Source organism: Leucopleurus acutus (genome assembly GCF_964270905.1).
Source record: "Leucopleurus acutus genome assembly, chromosome: 15".
Taxonomy (NCBI): Eukaryota; Metazoa; Chordata; class Mammalia; order Artiodactyla; family Delphinidae; genus Leucopleurus; species Leucopleurus acutus.
In genome coordinates this window covers 63,233,978-63,252,768 of record NC_139157.1, presented here as the reverse complement: position 1 = coordinate 63,252,768, position 18,791 = coordinate 63,233,978, and positions in this window count along the sequence as shown.

Here is an 18,791-nt window from a genome sequence, read left to right as displayed (position 1 = left end):
TGTTGGATAAGTCTTTAAAGTTGGCTGAGTGTTCTTGGACCTTAAGTTTCACATATACATTTTAGCATAACTTTGCAAGCTCATAAAATATCATGTTGGGGATTTTAAGTGAAATCGCATTACATTTAATTTCTTATTTAACATGGGCAAAATGACATCTTTATGATTTTCAGTCTTCTGATACATGAATATGTTATAATCTCTCCATTTACTTGCTCTCATTTATGCCCTCCAATAAAGTTTTATAATTTTTTCCATAAAGAATTTGCATTTCTTTGGTTGGATTAATTCCCAGAAATCTTATGATTGGAGTTGATTTTGTGAACGTTACCTTTATTAATTTGCATTGCCTAGTTATTTTATCAAGGGACAGTAATGCTATTGATTTTGGAAATTGTTCTCGGATTCATCAAACTTGATTAACTGTATTGTCTATCGATTATGTACAATTACAGCTTTCTTTTTCACTTCACTTTCAGTCTTTTATTCTTGTGTTGCACTGAATAGGATCTCCCATACAATGTGTATATATACAAAGATCATGACTCTCTTGCTTCAGATTTTAAAAATAATGCCTTCAGAAATTCAACAGTAAGTTTATTTTCTATGTTTTATTGTTTATTTATTTATTGTTTATTATGCATTACCAGGTTAAAGAAGTTTACTCTTATATTTTGCTATAAGTTTTTATTGTAAATGGGTGGTATACCTTTCCTGTATTTAGTGACATTATTTTATGGTTTTCTACTTTAATCTGTTAATTTGGTGACTAATAGATTAGTTAATATTCACTACCTGAATTCAGTATATAAATCCAAAAGTGTGGAAATAAGTTTTCCAAATGCATGGGGATCAGGAGTGTATTTTTTCTATTTTTGTATTAATTTTGTGTCTTATTGCATCATGGACAGCTAGGCTGACCAACAATTCCAGTTTTCCTGGGACTATCTTGATTTTTAGCACAGAAAGTCCTACATCTTGGGAAACTCCTCTCTGGAACTAAAAAAGTCCCATTTTTTTGGTGATAGGTGTGGTAGTTTGGGAGGAAAGTATAAAAGTCATACAGCAACTAAAAGATAGGTACTGAAAGTAACATTGTTTTTAGTATTAAATGGATACAGCCGGGATCATGTGACTTCCATAGTCTATGTTGCTAGTATTCCCTGACCACTGACGTTGGCAATCATGGTATGTAGTTTCTGGTAATGGGTCACCCAATGTTACATCACCTGACTGATACAAGGTAATTATGTAACTTATGTATGTTGTATTTGTGATCATTAACGGTTTGCCTTTGATTTTACCTATGGATTAACTGTTGTGCCTTGTATCAAGATACCATTAATTTAGTTTTTAACATTGTGAATACTGTTACCAGTTCTTCTAAGGGTTTAGATGATAAAAATGAGAACAAAATAATACCAACATCAACATTACCTAGACCTCAATGAGAAAGAAGGCTAAACAACTGTATAATTTTAATGTCAGATGGAAGGACACATGGGGATTCAGGAGCTATATAACCAAACAGAGCATGCTATAAAATATGCAGAAAATAATTTGGGGTTTGGCATGATGGAGAAAGCACACATGAAGACTGAATCTCACAAGACCAGCAAGTACTTCTAAATCAATCACAATATTTTTCATCTCCTAAAGACACCAATGCTCAGTCAGAAATTGTGACTGCTGAATTAGCTTGGGCATACCACATGCATGAATGCATATCATCATATCTATCCCTTTGTTGCTCAATGAAAATGAGTAAAGTTACACTTTCTGATAAAGTGGTGGCAACTGAAATGTCTTGTGTTTAAAATAGTAATAATAAAATATCTGATGTTTGCTCCTTACAGTGTAGAGCTGCTTCTGTCCCATCTTACTAATGACCATGCTTTCTTAGAGTACATCCAATGACACGTCAATCACAGCAAGAAAAAACAAGAACAACTGTTCCCCTTAGATCTGAGGTACTTTGATTTGTAAAATGAAGGTTCGAGTAGTCTGCTTAATTTCTATGAAAGTTTTGATGAAAACATAGAAACTATAAAACAATAGATTGTTGATATCTGGTCCAAATACAAACAAGCCCATGCTCATCTATCTGCATTTTCAGCAGCAAGTATAAATATAAACTTTGGCAAATTACATTCATAAACAAACTTCTTACTAAAGAAAAACAGCTCTGATTTGCTAAATGTCCTGAATACCTTGTATGTATTGCTAAAAGGAGGTGTAATTTGCTTACCTACCATATTGAGGCTTTTATAACAAAGGCTTTTCTTTTTTTGGCCATTTTTCATTTCTTCAGAAAGTGCAGAAGCACATAATGAAGTTTTTGATTTATAGAAGTGCTTATAAGATATATATCATTGTTGCCTCCCATAGAAGAGATTTTAAAATATGCTGTAAAATCATATTTTCAAAGTATAGGGAAGAAGAATGTCTTTCTCCAGTTTGGAAATACATTGACAATGAGTACGGAGAAAATGATTACAGTAAAACAGAAATCTGTATGCTCTTTCTCCAAAACTCTTTGATGGTGGTCTTTTGAAGAAGCCATGAGTCTAGAAACGCATGAACTAACTGTAATCTGAATTGCTAGTTTGAGGTGTGGGTTGTGATAGAAACTCATACTGTGAAGAATTGACCAGTTTTATTTTTTTAAAGAAATAAGACTGCTTCAGAACCCAAAAAATGTCGTGAGAAAAGGGCAGTGAAGGTAAGCAGGACTTTCTCACTTTCTTTACTAAAAATGTAACTTAATTGGAGTATAATTCAATTTCACAAGTTCTAATTATCTCTATGCTACAAAATAGCCTTTTCGGAAAAATGAAGGTTTAAATTCTGATTATATTAAATTGATTCAGTCTTTAAAAATGATGGATGTTTTAGAGATGGATATCCTATACGATGAATTTATAGATGCAAAGAACCTGATTGCAAAAGCTGGTCTACTGAAACAAGACTATAGATACAAAATATACAGGCATTTTTTGTAAAGCCAGAATGTAATTCTGACAAGTTTAAAATGTTTCTGTTGTAGGTAAGTAAAACACTAGTTGTTTTTTACCATGCTCAAATGCTTTTTTTGGAAGACTATTTAGTGCAGTTATCAATTAGCTGACACCAGAAATCAAAGGAACGGGACTTGATAAAAACAGAGACGGAAATCAAAATGAATCCTATGGTTGATTGTATTGCCTTACCTCTCAATAAAAGGATGATTTCCTAAAGGCTGAAAGCCATTCAGGGGAGAATTATTTAGAAAATGAAACAGAAAGGGTATAAGTATCCTACTGTATTATGGTGTAGAAGGAAATATTATTATTATTTAATATAAGTAATATTTGTTTACTTAGTCCTATTGTATTATGGTTTCATTTTTTAAATCTTATATTAATCTTTAAGACATGCAATACATATATTGTAAAATTTAACATTCAATAAAAATTAAAAAATAAGTTGCTATATTAGAAGAAAGAAACAGAAAATTTCAAATAAATTCCAATTTTTCATAGTTTATGTTAAAAAGAATGTTATATAGCATTTACTGCTATTATTATTGCTGTTGTAATTATTATCATTGTCTGGTATGGCTGTGTCATGAGTTTACTCTCTAAAATATTGGTTATGTCAGGTATGGTCTATATACAATGATCTTTGATATTGTTTTGTATTGTAGTTTAATGCATGGTTAATTTTTGCTTAAAGAGAATATACTCACTAACTGTAAGGGTTAAGAGTTCAAGTTACATGTCAATATATAGAGATTAAGCTTGTTATTTATTTTACTTAATTCATTTTTAGTTGTACTTTTGTTCTGCTTGATCTACTAGTTCCTGAAATATCATCATCTCCCACACTAATTGAAGATATGTCCAATTTTCTTCACAATACAGGCGAATTTTGAATTATCTATTTTGAGATTGTTTTAAACTCATTCCTGTTCTGAATTATAACATCTTGTCAAATTTTTCCTTAATCACTGTGTAGAGTAGTGACTTTATCTCTAATAATCATTCTCTCTCAAATTCAAAATTGTCTGATTAATAATATTATATCAACTTTCCTCTCTTTAGTATTTGCCTATATCATCCTTTCACATGCAATATTTCTCTGTCATTTTGTTTCATGTGTGCTACTTTATAAAACAGGTTTATTTTTTAAATTCATTTTGAGAGTTTCTGTCAACTGATGAGATTGGCTTATTTCTATTTATTGTGATCACTGGTTTATTTAAATTCATTTCTGCTGTCATATTTTGTACTTTATATTTGCCATACTTTTATTTCCTTTCCTCTTACTTTTTTTTTTTTTTTTTTTTTGCAGTACGTGGGCCTCTCACCGCTGTGGCCACTCCCGTTGTGGAGCACAGGCTCCGGACGCGCAGGCCCAGCAGCCATGGCTCACGGGCCCAGCCGCTCCGCGGCACGTGGGATCCTCCCGGACTGGGGCACGAACCCGTGTCCCCCGCATCGGCAGGCGGACTCCCAACCACTGCGCCACCAGGGAAGCCCTCCTCTTACTTTTTTATTCAGTAAATTTTATTTTTTAGAGAAGTTTTAGGTTCATAGCAAAACTGAGTGGAAAATGTAGCCCCTCTTCCCACACATGCACAACCTCCCTCACTGTCAACATTACTCACCACAGTGGTACATTTGTTACAACTGATGAACCTGCACTGACGCCTCATATTCACTCAAAGTCCACGGTTTACATTAGTTGACTTAGTCCCTTTGGGCTCCTGCAACAGAATGTTATAGACTGTTATAGAAGGTTTATAAACAGCAGAAATTTATTTTTCACAGTTCTGGAAGCTGAGAAGTCCAAGATAAAGGCTCTAGCAGATTCGATGTCTAGTGAGAGCCAGCTTCCTGGCTCATAGATGATCATCTTCTCTCTGTGTATTCATAGGGTAGAAGGGGTGAGGAATCTCTCTGGGATCTCTTTTGTAAGGATACTAAACTCATTCATGAGGGCACTATCCTTATGATTTAATCAACTCCCAAAGGTTCCACCTCCACACCATTACATTAAGAACTAGGCTTCAATATATGAATTTTGAGGGGACATAAACATTCAGTCTATAGCTTTAGTGTTCATTATTGGTTTTTGCACATTCTATGGGTTTGGATAAATGTATAATAACAGGTGTTCACCATTATAGTATCATACAGAATAGTTTCACTATCCTAGAAATCCTCTGTGCTCCTATCATCCCTCCATCCCCCATAACCACTGGCAACCACTGGTATTTTTACCATCTCCATAGTTTTGCCTTTTCCAGAATGCCATATAGTTGGAATTATATAGCATGTAGCTTTTTCAGATCGAATTTTCTCTTAGAAATACACATTTAAGTTCTCCCCATGTCTTTTTATGGCTTGATATTTCAATCACCATTAGCAGTGACAAGTCTGTTATCTGGATGTACCCAATTTATTTATCCATTCGCCCGTTGAAGGACATCTTGGTTTTCAATTATGAATAAATCTGCAGATTTCTGTGTGGATGTAAGTTTTCAATTCATTTGGGTAAATACCACAGAGCATGACTGCCGGATTAAATGGTAAGAGTACTTTTAGTCTTGTAAAAGCTGACAAACTGCCTTCCAAAGTAGATGTACCATTTTTGCATTCCTATCATCAATAAATGAGAGCTCTTATTGCTGTTCCACATTCTCACCAGCATTTGATGTTTCAGTGTTTTGGATTTTGGCCATTTTAATAGGTGTGTAGTGGTAGCTCATTTTTGTCTTAATTTGTAATTCCCTAATGATATACGATGTTGAGCATCTTTTTACATGGTTATTTGCCATCTGTTTATATTACTTGGTGAGATGTCTGTTAAGATCTTTGGCCCATTTTTCAAATCAGGTTGTTTATTTTCCTATTGTTGTGTTTTAAGAACTCTCTGTATATTTTAAACAGTTCTTTATCAAATGGGTCTCTTGTGAATATTTCCTCCCAGTGTGTGGCTTATCTTCTCATTCTTTTGAAAGTGTCTTGAAGAGCAGAAGTTTTTAATTTTAATAAGTCCAACTTATCAATTATTTCTTCCATGGATCATGACTTTGGTGTTGAATATAAAAAGGCATCACCATGTGCAAGATCATCTATATTTTCTCCTGTGTTATCTTCTAGGAGTTTTATAGTTTTGCTTTTTACATTTAGGTAAAAAGCAAAACTATGATTCATAGTTGAGTTAATTTTTGTGAATAATGTAAAGTCTATGTCTAGATTAATTTTTTGCATGTTGATGTCCAGTTGTTTTTGTACCATTTGTTTGTTGAAAAGCCTATATCGTCTCCATTGTATTGCCTTTGCTACTCTGTCAAAGATTAGTTCACTATATTTATGAGGGTGAACTATTTCTGGGCTCCGTATTCTGTTCCATTGAGTTATTGTCTATTCTTTCACCAATACCACAATGTCTTGATTACCATAGCTTTTAGTAAGGCTTGAATTGGGTAGTGTCAGTCCTCTAACTTTGTTCTTTTTCAATATTGAGTTGGCTATTCTGGATGTTTGGCCTCTCCATACATACTTTAGAATCAGTTTGCCAGTATTCTGGGATTTTGATTGGGACTGTATTGAATTTATAGGTCAAATTGAGAATAACTGACATCTTGACAACATTGAGATGTTTATGAACATGGAATATCTCTCAATATATTTAGTTCTCTGATTTCACTCATCAGGGGTTTGCAGTTTCCCTCATATAGATCTTATACATATTTTGTTAGATTTATATCTAAGTATTTTAATTTTTTTGGAGTACAAATATAAATGGCCTTGTGTTTTAATTTCAAATTCCACTTATTTATTGCTAGTATATAGGAAAATGATTGGCTTTTATGTATTAATCTTTTATGCTTTGTATCATGTGATCTTGCTATAATCACTTATTAGTTCCAGGAGTTTTTGTCTGTTCTTTCTGTATTTGCCATAGATGATTATATCCTCAGCAAACAAAAACTATTTTATTTCTTCCTTCCTAAGCTGTACACTTTTTATTTGTATATTTAAGAACTCAGACATGCATTCAAATTATATGATTAATTATTTTATTTCAAAGATTTCTAGCTGCTGAGGCAGAAGGGTTTTATATTTTGTCCATCTGTCACCTTGATAGAAATGAACGTTATGCTCAAAATTTGTAGACATCACAACTAGAAGAGGAACCTAGGTGATCACCTAAAACGATGTCTCCAAACCTCTATTATGACCCACTCAGAAATAATAAATGTACAGATCACTGAAGTAGACTGTATAAGACTTCTTTTAGTTTGTGGCAACCAACCTAGGCACCTGGCCACCCCAGGCTCCACCCACCTCCAAGGAAGGCTGAGAAGATCAGCATCCCTTTAGCCTATTTGTAAGCATACTGTGTTCCTTGGCACACAGCTTAGAAAACTCCGATAACTAAGATGAATGTGTTGCTATCTCTATTTTTGATAATTTTAACACTATAATATCTTAGTATACTTGTTACAGTTAAAATCTTTGTATCTATTTGCTTATATTGTAACAAAAGTTATATTTTTCCACTCTATACTTTGTATATTTCCTTAAAAATACCAATCTGTTTTACAACATTTAAAAAAAACAAGAAATATAAAATTAACAGAAATCTCAACACCAAAAGACAAAAAAAAAAGCCCTTATAACCCCAAAGTTTAAAAAACATGTCTAGTAGAGAGTATATGCTCAATAATATTTAAGTGAATGAGTTCTGAATTTTTATAGAATTTAAAAAATATATTTTACTTTGCATATTTGATGTAGTTGCTATCCTTATATATGTAAATACAGTTTTATGTCTAACTTTTATTTTTTTACCTAACATTCTAATGTAATTAAATCAAGACAAATTTGTATAAAAGTGACAGAGAAGCAAATTAATCTGATTTAAGGGAAAAGAAGCAATTGTTGGAAAGATATCAAACAACTGAAGAAAATTTTTTTTTTTTTTTTGCGGTACGCAGGCCTCTCACTGTTGTGGCCTCTCCCGTTGCAGAGCACAGGCTCCGGACGCGCAGGCTCAGCGGTCATGGCTCACGGGCCCAGCCACTCCGCGGCATGTGGGATATTCCCGGACCGGGGCACGAACCTGTGTCCCCTGCATCGGCAAGTGGACTCTCGACCACTGCGCCACCAGGGAAGCCCTGAAGGAAATTTTAACCTTCAAATTCTGAAAGCAGGCGTGTTCTTGCTTAGCCACAAAGAGCGCTAGGCACTCAAACCATCCCAAGAATCTTTCTGCCATTTTTACTGACTTTCTTTCTGCATATCAACTTTTCTCTCTGCCCATTGCATTCCCCCAGATGGCAGGAAGTATGCACACCAAATATACCAAATATCCCATATTGTGGCTTCTTCCAGCAAAAAGAGCTGATTTATGATCTCTCTGGTGTCACATTTAAAAAAATAACACAAGTAAGAATTCTGATGGATCACTTCCCAGAAGAAAATAGACATCCTTTCTAGAAGAAAGGAAAAGTGCCTGAAAGGCACAGCAATATATATATTATAGAGCATAAAGAATTTTAATTGCTAATTTAAGCTTCTTGTGAATATGTTCTTTAATGACTATATAATGAGCATTGTAGTGGATGTCCCAGAATTTGCTCACCCTTTATCCTGTTACTAGACAGAACATTGTTCTAATTTTCCACTATTAAAATTAATGTGGTAATGAATGTTTTTTGCATAATATTTGTCATTTTTTATAGGATTTACTTAGAATATATTTTCTAAAAACATCACTAGGGAATATATAGTAAGTAATGTGTAAAATTTTACATCTTAGCATTGGGCATTATATTTTAAACTTTTATTTGAGTGTTCATGTTGACTGTCTCTATTTTTTTTCAGGAGAGTGTTTTACCCAATGTATCATACTGTTTGTACATTGGACATCAGTAAAATGAACACTGGCTTTATACGAATTGAAAACAAATATTTACCACATGCTGAAATCTATATTTATATGCAGCTGCGTGATAGAATAAGCCTTAAAAAGTACGCAAGTTGCCAGATGAAAGTCTTATTTAATGAACTGTATTTAAAACAGATGAAACAAAATATAGTAGATTGACTATATGAAATCACCATTTTTACAAGTTAAAAATTCATGGATATCAGAAATTCTATGTGGTTAAGCCTAATATATCAGTTAGAAACTTTTTTTTTAATCTGCAAATAAGGAATACGGAGCAATAGTAACTTAAGGCAAATAGAAGCTAATGTTTTTTTCTCACACAGCAAGAATTCTGGAAGTGGTTGCACATGCTGGTTCAGCAGAACAGTGCCTGTAGAGCCACAGGGTATAGACTTTTTTTCCTTTCTTTCAACTCTACTATATATTGTGTATTGGCTTTCATTTTTATGCGTGCTACCTCATAATCACAAAGTTGTGGCTAAAACTCTAGACATTATGTTTGTATGATGAGAAAAAAGACAGGAGGCAGGGTAAAGGGACCATGGTTCCAGCTCTGTCCATGCCTTTTTTATCAGAAAAGAAAATATTTTTCAGAAACCCACAGTAGCCTTCTGCTTATAACTCACTGGCCAAAACAGTGTTGTGGTCACATTTGTCTGCAAAGCTGGAGTGGCAAGTAGGTACATTGCCATCCTGAACAAAATCATGATTCTGTTGGTTAAGGATAAGAGAGAAATAGATACTAGGAAGGCAAGTCACAGAGTATTTCCTCACTAAATTCAGTACCATGGAAATCCAGAATAACATCATAATCTCTACTCATGGTAGATATGAAAGAGGACTTTTAACATGTATGAGTGATTTTAGGAATTAGGAAACATAAATAAGTACAATCATAATTTTAGATATCAATAAACATATGCTCTATCATCTTGAACTTTGTGTATTACAGAAAGAAAAAGAGGTTTATAAAATTGCTTCCATAATTGGTGCACCTCGTGATATATTTCCCTATTGAAACACTGGTATTACTTCTTCAAAGGTAATCCTACACAATAGGCATCTAGAATTTACTCAGCTGACAATGACTGTGCTTCATACATGGTTAAACAAACCTGGAAAAACTATGAAGCTGACCCACCAGAAATCATTTTACGTCAGGCATTCTGAAGCCTCCTGAAAAGTGAATACCATCCTTAGGGAGAAAGATTCAGGTGTGAGAAGCTTAGCCTTAAAACAAAGCCTTTGTATTGGGAAGGAGTGGTGACTCAGAGCCTAGCACTGTTCTGAAGCATGATTTGTTTCTCAATCCAAACTAATCCCTTCCAACTATTAGAATCTTAAGTGTATAGAGGGAAGGCATGATTTATAAATGAGAAATGGTTTGTAAGTAGTTCACAGTCATACCTGCTCAATTAACTTACTGGAACCCTAGCAGTTCCCTTTAGTTAAATATAAAACAAAAATAGGAGACAGGTATTCTTCTCCACTCAGTAACAATATTTATGAGGATCACAGTGATTCTAGCATAGCAGGTGGCTGCAGTGACTAAGGGACAGAGAGATGCCTGAGGGAAGCTGCGATCTCCGGAAGGAATACCTACACATCCGTATAGACAGCAATGCCAAGTGTTAGAGGAAGGCCAAGAAGCGATGGCTGTACCCAGCATAAGTGACATGGGTTAAAGTGGAGTCCGACATGGGTTAAAGTGGATTCCAACATGAGGCACTGTGATACTAAGCTGGGGATGGGGGGTGCAGGGTGCTGCCAAGTGGTCATGGCAGACTCCAGAGGATGGAGCTAGTTTAAGACAGCGGTCCCCAACTTTCTGGCACCAGGGACCGGTTTCGTGGAAGACAATTTTTCCACGGACGGGGGTCAGGGGATGGTTCAGGCGGTAACGCGAGTGATGGGGAGCGATGGAGAGTGGCAGATGAAGCTTCGCTCGCTTGCCTGCCGCTCACCTCCTGCTGTGCGGCCCGGTTCCCTGCTTGGGAACCCCTGGTTTAAGAGGTAAAAAATGGAGCACGCTGATAAAGAAAGTAATCATATTTGTCTGTGAGTGGGTATCATGTTCCTAGATATTCTTATGGGCACATTTTCAGTAGCCACAAAGTATTATTATTTTGACTTCTTTCATCCATTTTAAAAAGTGAAAACCATTCCTAAGCTCTCAGGCTATATAAAAACAGACACAAAGTAGTAGTTGCTGACCCTTGTTCTAGAAGCATAAATGAACTCATTTTATCTCTGTAAGAATTTAATGGAATAGTTATAATCTTTATCAAATATATGAGTTAACTTAGGTCCAGAGAGACCTCAGTGAGTGGACACACAGTGAGTGGTAAAACCAGTGTTCACACAAAGGTATATGTCTGACTTTAAATTTCATGTTCTTCTGATATATGGAAATTTGTATTAATTGGCAGTAGTTTCCAAGAGTGCTGTGCTGAGATGGACCTGTAAAGTCGTGCTCTGGCTCAGCAGGAAGTAGAGCGATGAATTTATGATGTCTTCCATGAGTATGGGATGCAAGAGTGGAGGCATATGCTCTATATAGTAATTTCTCCGTTGTTTTCATTTCTACTGTGACAACCCTTCCCTGCAGCAACAGATGAATTGGCCTCACATCTAACTGAAGAAGGAGAGCTGTCCACAGACTAATAATGGAATTATAGTAAATAAAGAATACATAGCTGAATATATCAAAAGGTCATTTTGTCACTTTGTTGATGGCCTTGTTCTGCTCTCTCTTGTGGGGCAGACTCCTTCCTGGGTCATTGCCAGTGCGAGATTAAAGTGAAGCAAAAGGGTGAAGTCCTTGGTCAACTCATATAGGGGAATAGACCTCAGCATTTTCCAAATCTGTGGTTTCCTTCTACAGTAAAAATGACTAGAGGGTAGAATAGGTTAGCCCACGAGGAATTAGGACTACAGGCTTATTAACTACATTGAGTTAAGCAGTGTCAGCAGAAGAATCAACAGATGATAATATTTGTCCCATTTTACATGGAAGAAAACTAAGCTCAGATTTTTACATACAGAACTCATTGACATTACGGCTATGATAGGCAAGTGTCATGTTGTATAATTTTCTATCACTGCAGTTACAAATAACTATAAGTTTAGTGTCTTAAAATAATAACTATTTATTATCTTAGAGTTTCTATGGGTCAGAAATCCAGGTGGGCTTAGTTAGGTATTCTGCTGAGGTAGACAGGGCTTAAGTCAAAATGTACGCTAGTTCTTAGCTAAAAGCTCTGAGGAAGGATCCATTTACAATCTCATTCAGATTTTTGGCATAATTTGGTTCTTTGAGCTTGTAGAACTGAGGTTCCCATTTCTTCGACATGTTGCCTCCTCCATCTTTAAGCCAGTGATGGCGTTTCAAATTGTTCTTGTCCTTTGAATCTCATTTCTTCTGTCAATCTTCTCTGATGTCCGCTTGTGTTTTGAAGAGCTCATGTGATTACACTAAGGCCATCAGATAACCCAGAATAATCTCACTATCTTAAGGTTAACAGACCTGTTACCTTAATTATATTTGTAAAGTCCCTTTAGCCATGTAACATAACAAATTCACAAGTGTAACACACTGGCACAAAGGCCACAGGGGCCAAAATTCTGCCTAACACATGTGTTTATACAACATGAACATTTAAAAAAATGACACAGATTAACATATAGAATAGTTATAGTCTAAATTTTCAACATTCATAAACAATAAATGTGCTTTGATCATGTTATCTGGCCACTTAGAGAAACAGAAAGCCTTCTAGTGTTTGCTTGGACAGTGTATGACTTGGAATCCATCATTTAATCTTTCAGTGCTTCTGAATTTTTATCGTAAAATGGGAATAATACATTTTACCATGCCTAACTTGCTGAACTGATTTAAGCATCACTAGAAATAATAGTGGTAAACACAGTATTTCTAGAATTTAGTGCCTATCCTTTATTTCTCATCATTGAGATTAGACTGTGATTAGAATCACTGCTCTTGGCTGAAAAAAAAAGGAAGAACAGTCAATGTTTAGAAGAATGTACATTTAGAATTATTTAACTCTAATGAACTTTGAGAATCTTATGGAAAAATCCATATGGTGTGTGCAAGTGCAAATAGAAAAGAAAGATGAGAAATCTATTTCTTTTCATGTTTTATTATGCCAAGAGATAATGCAGCCTTTGCTCTGGAATCTCATCTGTTACACTGTGCACTATAAAGTGACAGGACACGACGTGACATGTTGATGAGACCCAACGTGACACAGGGCATGGTTTGTGGTCTGCGTGTGGGCATAGATAATTAGGAAAATCCTGGAAAAGGGCAGTTGGGGAAGGATTTAATGAAGAATTACTATGATAGATAAATAAGAGATAAGAATGAGGGCATATCTTTAAAAAAATAAAACATATAGAATATTAGGTGGACTCCCCCGACCCTCAAATTGTATAATCATCTGTTTGGCATTTAACCTTCATATATGATTAAGATAGCAAACCTCATACCACAGTATTCCCTTGTAAGAGGAGAATATTGTGATATGAAGTAATTGAATTTTGTTCTGACCCTCTTTGGCCTCTGTGCAGAAGCAATTTGTAAATTATTTAGGAAAAAAGGAAAAGGATATTTGCTTCAAGAGAGAAATGCTGGATGCAAGAAGAATTTAGTTCAGTTGTGCTGTCTCTTAGAATACATCTGCTTTCACAGCTTGAAATGAAAATCGAAATGGAAATTTCTATTCATCCTTATGCATTAACAAGATCCCTTCCTTTCGCTGCCATGCTTCATATGTCCTAAACGAGAGCAACAGCAGATCTAAAACTTTAAAAATCATGCTGGGGCCTTTGTTATTAAAATGACAATCTATGACTGAGCCAATGAAAGAAAGTAACCCCACTGCAAATAAATTTGGCATGAACATTTGGGCTTCTCAAGTCAAAACTAAAGCAAATTAAGAGCAGTGTTAATCTTAGCATTTCTGAGTTATATCTGTTTATATTTATAGAACTTTAAAAAAGAGCTACAGCTTATAGACATAAGAATAGTGGTGAAATGATTAGAACAAATTCCTTTTTTCCCCTTGTCTCTTTCTTTGGTTTTAAAGTACTTTTTAATGTTGTGATTACATAACTTAGTGTCTGAAAGAATAAAAAAATGCCGATATTGTAATTAAGCTTTAAAATAAATCGTGAATATGTCTACAGAACACCATTCTCCAAAGATTACAGATGCACTACTTTTTATAGCCATCAACAGTATTGGCATGTATGTGACAGCCAAAGAGTCAGAATGAAAATTATTTAATAAATTGAAAACTAATGTAAAAAATGAAATTGCAAACCGGCTGTCACAGCCTTAGAGAGTTGAGGGGCCTGTACGAAACATTTTGTTTTATTTCTAAAGCTTTGATTGGCCTGCCAACATGCATTTGTGCTGTCACTCTGAGGACCCTTCTAGTAGCACTGAAGTGGCAGGCAGCTCTTGATTGATGAGCGTTGAATCCATTTTATTATTTGTTGCATATTTCTTCCCTGACATGTTTAACTGAAAAAAATTCACACAAGAACTTCTACAATTATGTGAGCCAACCCACTCCAGAATTCCATTTCAATGTGTTTAAGAAACGGCAGCAAAAACAAACAGGTGCACAAACACAACAGCTTCTATGGTGATATAAGGAAGATAATGTCAGTTCCATAACATCATTCATATAGTGTTGTTGAAGAAAGGAGGAACAAAGAATCTAATACTAAAAATATAAATAAATCAGACTTGGCTAAAAACTTTCTGAAATTGTTTCTATTTTTTTGGTATTAAGTCATTTTGCTCTTTCCCCATTGCAATTTTTATTTGCAAAAGGCAAAGGACCTCAAGATTGAGATTATGTAGAATTTGATTCTCTAAATATTAGTTAGCTGTGTTTAGAATCTACAGTGGCCTCATGATCAATGATTCAGCATCCTCATTTCATGAGCTATTGCAGGTTCGCACAGGTTAATGCCTTAAGCCCAAGGGTGGCTCAGGGTGTAGGTTGGAGTGTCCATATCCATATTGGCTTCAACTTGGTCTTTCATTGTGCTTCCTGACTGAATAAAATGCATGAAAAATGCATTTGCCGTTTGATTTCTCTCCCTTATTATAATGGAGCATTCTTTGTGTGTGTTAGAGCTCTTTATGTTTTAGGTGAAAAAAAAAAAGCAACTAAAACTGGCTTAAATGATACACAAAAAAGGAATGTGTTTTGCTTTTTGCTTTTACAACCGGACTATCCAGAGTTGGGTGGAAATCAGGATTGACTTGCTTCAGCTGTCACTCTGCGTGCCTTGTGCCGGGTCAGCCACATCTCCAGACTGCTTTCTCTCAGAGGGGCAAAATGACTGCTTGGATTTACACTTTATATATACTCACCCACTGTCAAGAATTAGACACAAACCTAGCTTTTTTCTCAGAATCTGTCAGAAACTTGAACTGTTCTAATTGAGTCAGATGTTCTTTCTTGAGCCAATATAAAGAGCATGGTTGACAATCACCAAATACCAAACACAGGACAAGTTTAATTTATGGTATTTTTAAGACTCATAAGTCAACTGGTGTTTTAATAAGCTTGGTGAAGAAATTTTTGTGGAAATTGAATTAATTAGTATTAAAATTCTTCCTGGAGGAAGTTATATTCTTAATAGATACTTGAAACAGAAGAAAGAAGAAATGTGATAAACTAGGAGGGGGAAATTGGAGGTGTGTGTACAGGTAATCACTTCCTATTCCAATACCTTTGTGCATGCATCTGTGATGCACTTAAAAATAGCTACCCTATCAAGCACTTATTCTAATCCCTATGCTAAACTCTTTATAAATATTATTTCATATTGTACAACAATGCTATTTAGAATTAGATATTGTCATCTTTATTTAGCAGATGAGGAAACTGGATTTCAGAGAGATTAAGTAACTATTCCAAGATCATTGGTAGAAAGTGATGGAGGATAATTTGAATTCATATTTTCTAATTTCAAAGTTCATGGTTATGACTACTATATTATTATTGTACTCACATTTTTTTGGTTTGCAGGTAAGTCACTTATTATTGTGAATACCCTAAGGGCAGAGACTTTTCTGCTTCATTCACTACCATATCTTCAGTGCCTAGAATAGAGCCTGGCTTATAGTAGATGCTTACTTAATACTTAAACATTGTCGAATAAAGGATTACATCCCTTTGGCCAGAAAAATGACATTTAATAACTGGTTTAGGGCAACCCTGGTATTGGTTGCTATATAGGAGGGGAGGGATAGAATTTACCATAGGAAAAATAAAATAACTACAATGTCTACTACAATCTTTGAAAGAAAATTCTAGATTTGAAATTTGGCATGCACTTTTGTCAGCTATGTACTTAAAATATGACTTTCTGGTCCTCTGTTTCCTCCTTTAAAAAATTATGGTAATTTATAGTACATATCTCATTGTATTATCGTGAGTTACTGAGATAATAAGGTAACACATATAAGTCAGTTATCATGCTATCATCTGCTGAGTGTAAACACCTACCTACTGAATATTAAATGTTGTATCTTATTGTTATTACCCTCCTCCTACTTCATCATTACCCTTATCATCATCATCACCACCATCAGGTCAAAGTGGCTCATTTATATATATCTTGAAGGATGCCATTTTTAACATATGTTTTTAAGTGTAAAATGGTCCTTGATAGCATCAATAATCTGTATGAATTTGATAAGCATGCCCAAGAAGAATATTTGGGCTTATTTGTCCTAAATCAGTTACTCCCTAGGGACTGTTCTCATCACAAGTCATTTAAAATACTATCTAGGGCTTCCCTGGCGGCGCAGTGACTGAGAGTCTGCCTGCCGATGCAGGGGACACGGGTTCGTGCCCCGGTCCAGGAAGATCCCACATGCTTGCGTACCGCAAAAAAAAAAAAAAAAAAAAAAAATACTATCTAATGTAGCCTTTGACAGAAGCAACGCAAAGAACTTAAAGGATGCCTTTGATATCCAAACAGAATATTTTGAATTCTAACTTAGTAGACCCAGGTAGCTGAAATAAATTACCTAATTTTTCAGTTTCTGGAAAGGTAGACTTTAAGAATTCTCTAAAATAGATTTGATTCTGATGATTTAATAAACTTTTATTCCTACTCTGTATGACTGATCTTAAATACACCTGTACTTTAGAAACCTGTTTTTAATCACTCCTCATACACTGAAATATTACTGCACATACCTGACATTCATAGCTGTTTGTCACATATAATCTGACAGTATTAGTTGTCGTTTAATGGATCTTGGACTTGTTTTTCTAAGTTTTTTGTCACTACCTATTCTCAATAGTGATAGCACCTTCCAATCTTAAAAGGGTAAAATATAATTAATTAATGGGTGTATACACACACACACACACACACACACACACACACACACACACTTACATACACACCCAGAGTACTTAAGAATGCTTTTTAAATATCAACCTTATATGACATAGAGCAAGTAATTTTATTTTACAACGGAGAACAATCTAAATTTCAGACCATTAAGTAAGTTATTCAAGGTCACTCATATAGTAAGTGGCAGATCCCAGATTTCAATTCAGGTAGGTCTTTACACTCAAGTCTGGTATTTTGGCTTCTTTTCTAACATAGATATCACTATTGCCTGTGTACACTGTTGCACTAGATTGGGAGACATATGAAAGCAGGTATTTTCTTCTTGATTTCTTTGTACTTCTCAGAATATTCACTGTATTTCTCAGAATATACATATTGAGTATTAAAAAAATAAGCTTAACTGATGAAAAAGGAAGCCCAGAAACAGGTACAGAGGTTGCATGTTGGAAAGATCTAGTCCTACCTTCTGTGGACACTTAAAAAGTAGCTTTAGAAAAGGCTGAAATTTAGTTTCTTAGTTTACCAAACATGGAAAATGACACACTCAAATTTGGTCTGACTGGATCAGGGTTTATTTAAAATCACAGTAATCATTAAAGTGTGAGTGTAGTACAGGGGAACTGTAAGGAATAGTGTAGGAATCTGGGAATTTTCTCCATCCGTAAGCATGTAGAACTTGGAAGGAGAAAAAAGTCTGCAGAGCAGACCCTAGCCACCTAAAGGAACCTCATAAGAGGGAAATAAGACATATGACTTCACTCTCCTTTCTTTCTTCTGCCAATCTTTTGCCAGGGAAAACCAGGTTATTAATATGGTCCATAGAGATCAGTCTACTGGGACAGAAAAATGGATGGAGAAGGGTGGAGAGTAGACCTGGAGGCTCAATGAAGATACTGAACACATAAATCTTTCTGTATAGTTGTGTGAAACAATGAGATTATACATGTAAATGTGCCTGGTAAACTATAAACTGAAGTGCATAAAAGTATTCATTATTTCATATTATTTGAAAGCTTAAAAAATTGATAATTGATTGAATCAGAGTGCAATGCTTTGTATAAAAAATACAGATCTGCAACTTGTCCAGTTAAAGAACAAAATTTTAGTTCTAGTTCTATTATATTTTCCAGGAAATATGGTGGTTCAAAATATCTAATTTTTTTTAAAAAACTGCTGACCTAATTAGGCTTACAAATAATTCTAAAAATCACATAAAAAAATAAAAATTGCATTTGGGTTGCAAATACATTCAGCTCTTTCTGTCTTCAAGTCCTCCCCACCTACTTTAACAATCCTACAAGCAAATTCAGATAAATAAGAAAACAAAATGAAATGAATTTTATACTTCGAAGAAACCAAAGATCATTAAGTCCTCCATTTTCTATCTACAGTGATGGAAGTGAAGCTCAGAAAGGTAAAGTGACTTGTCC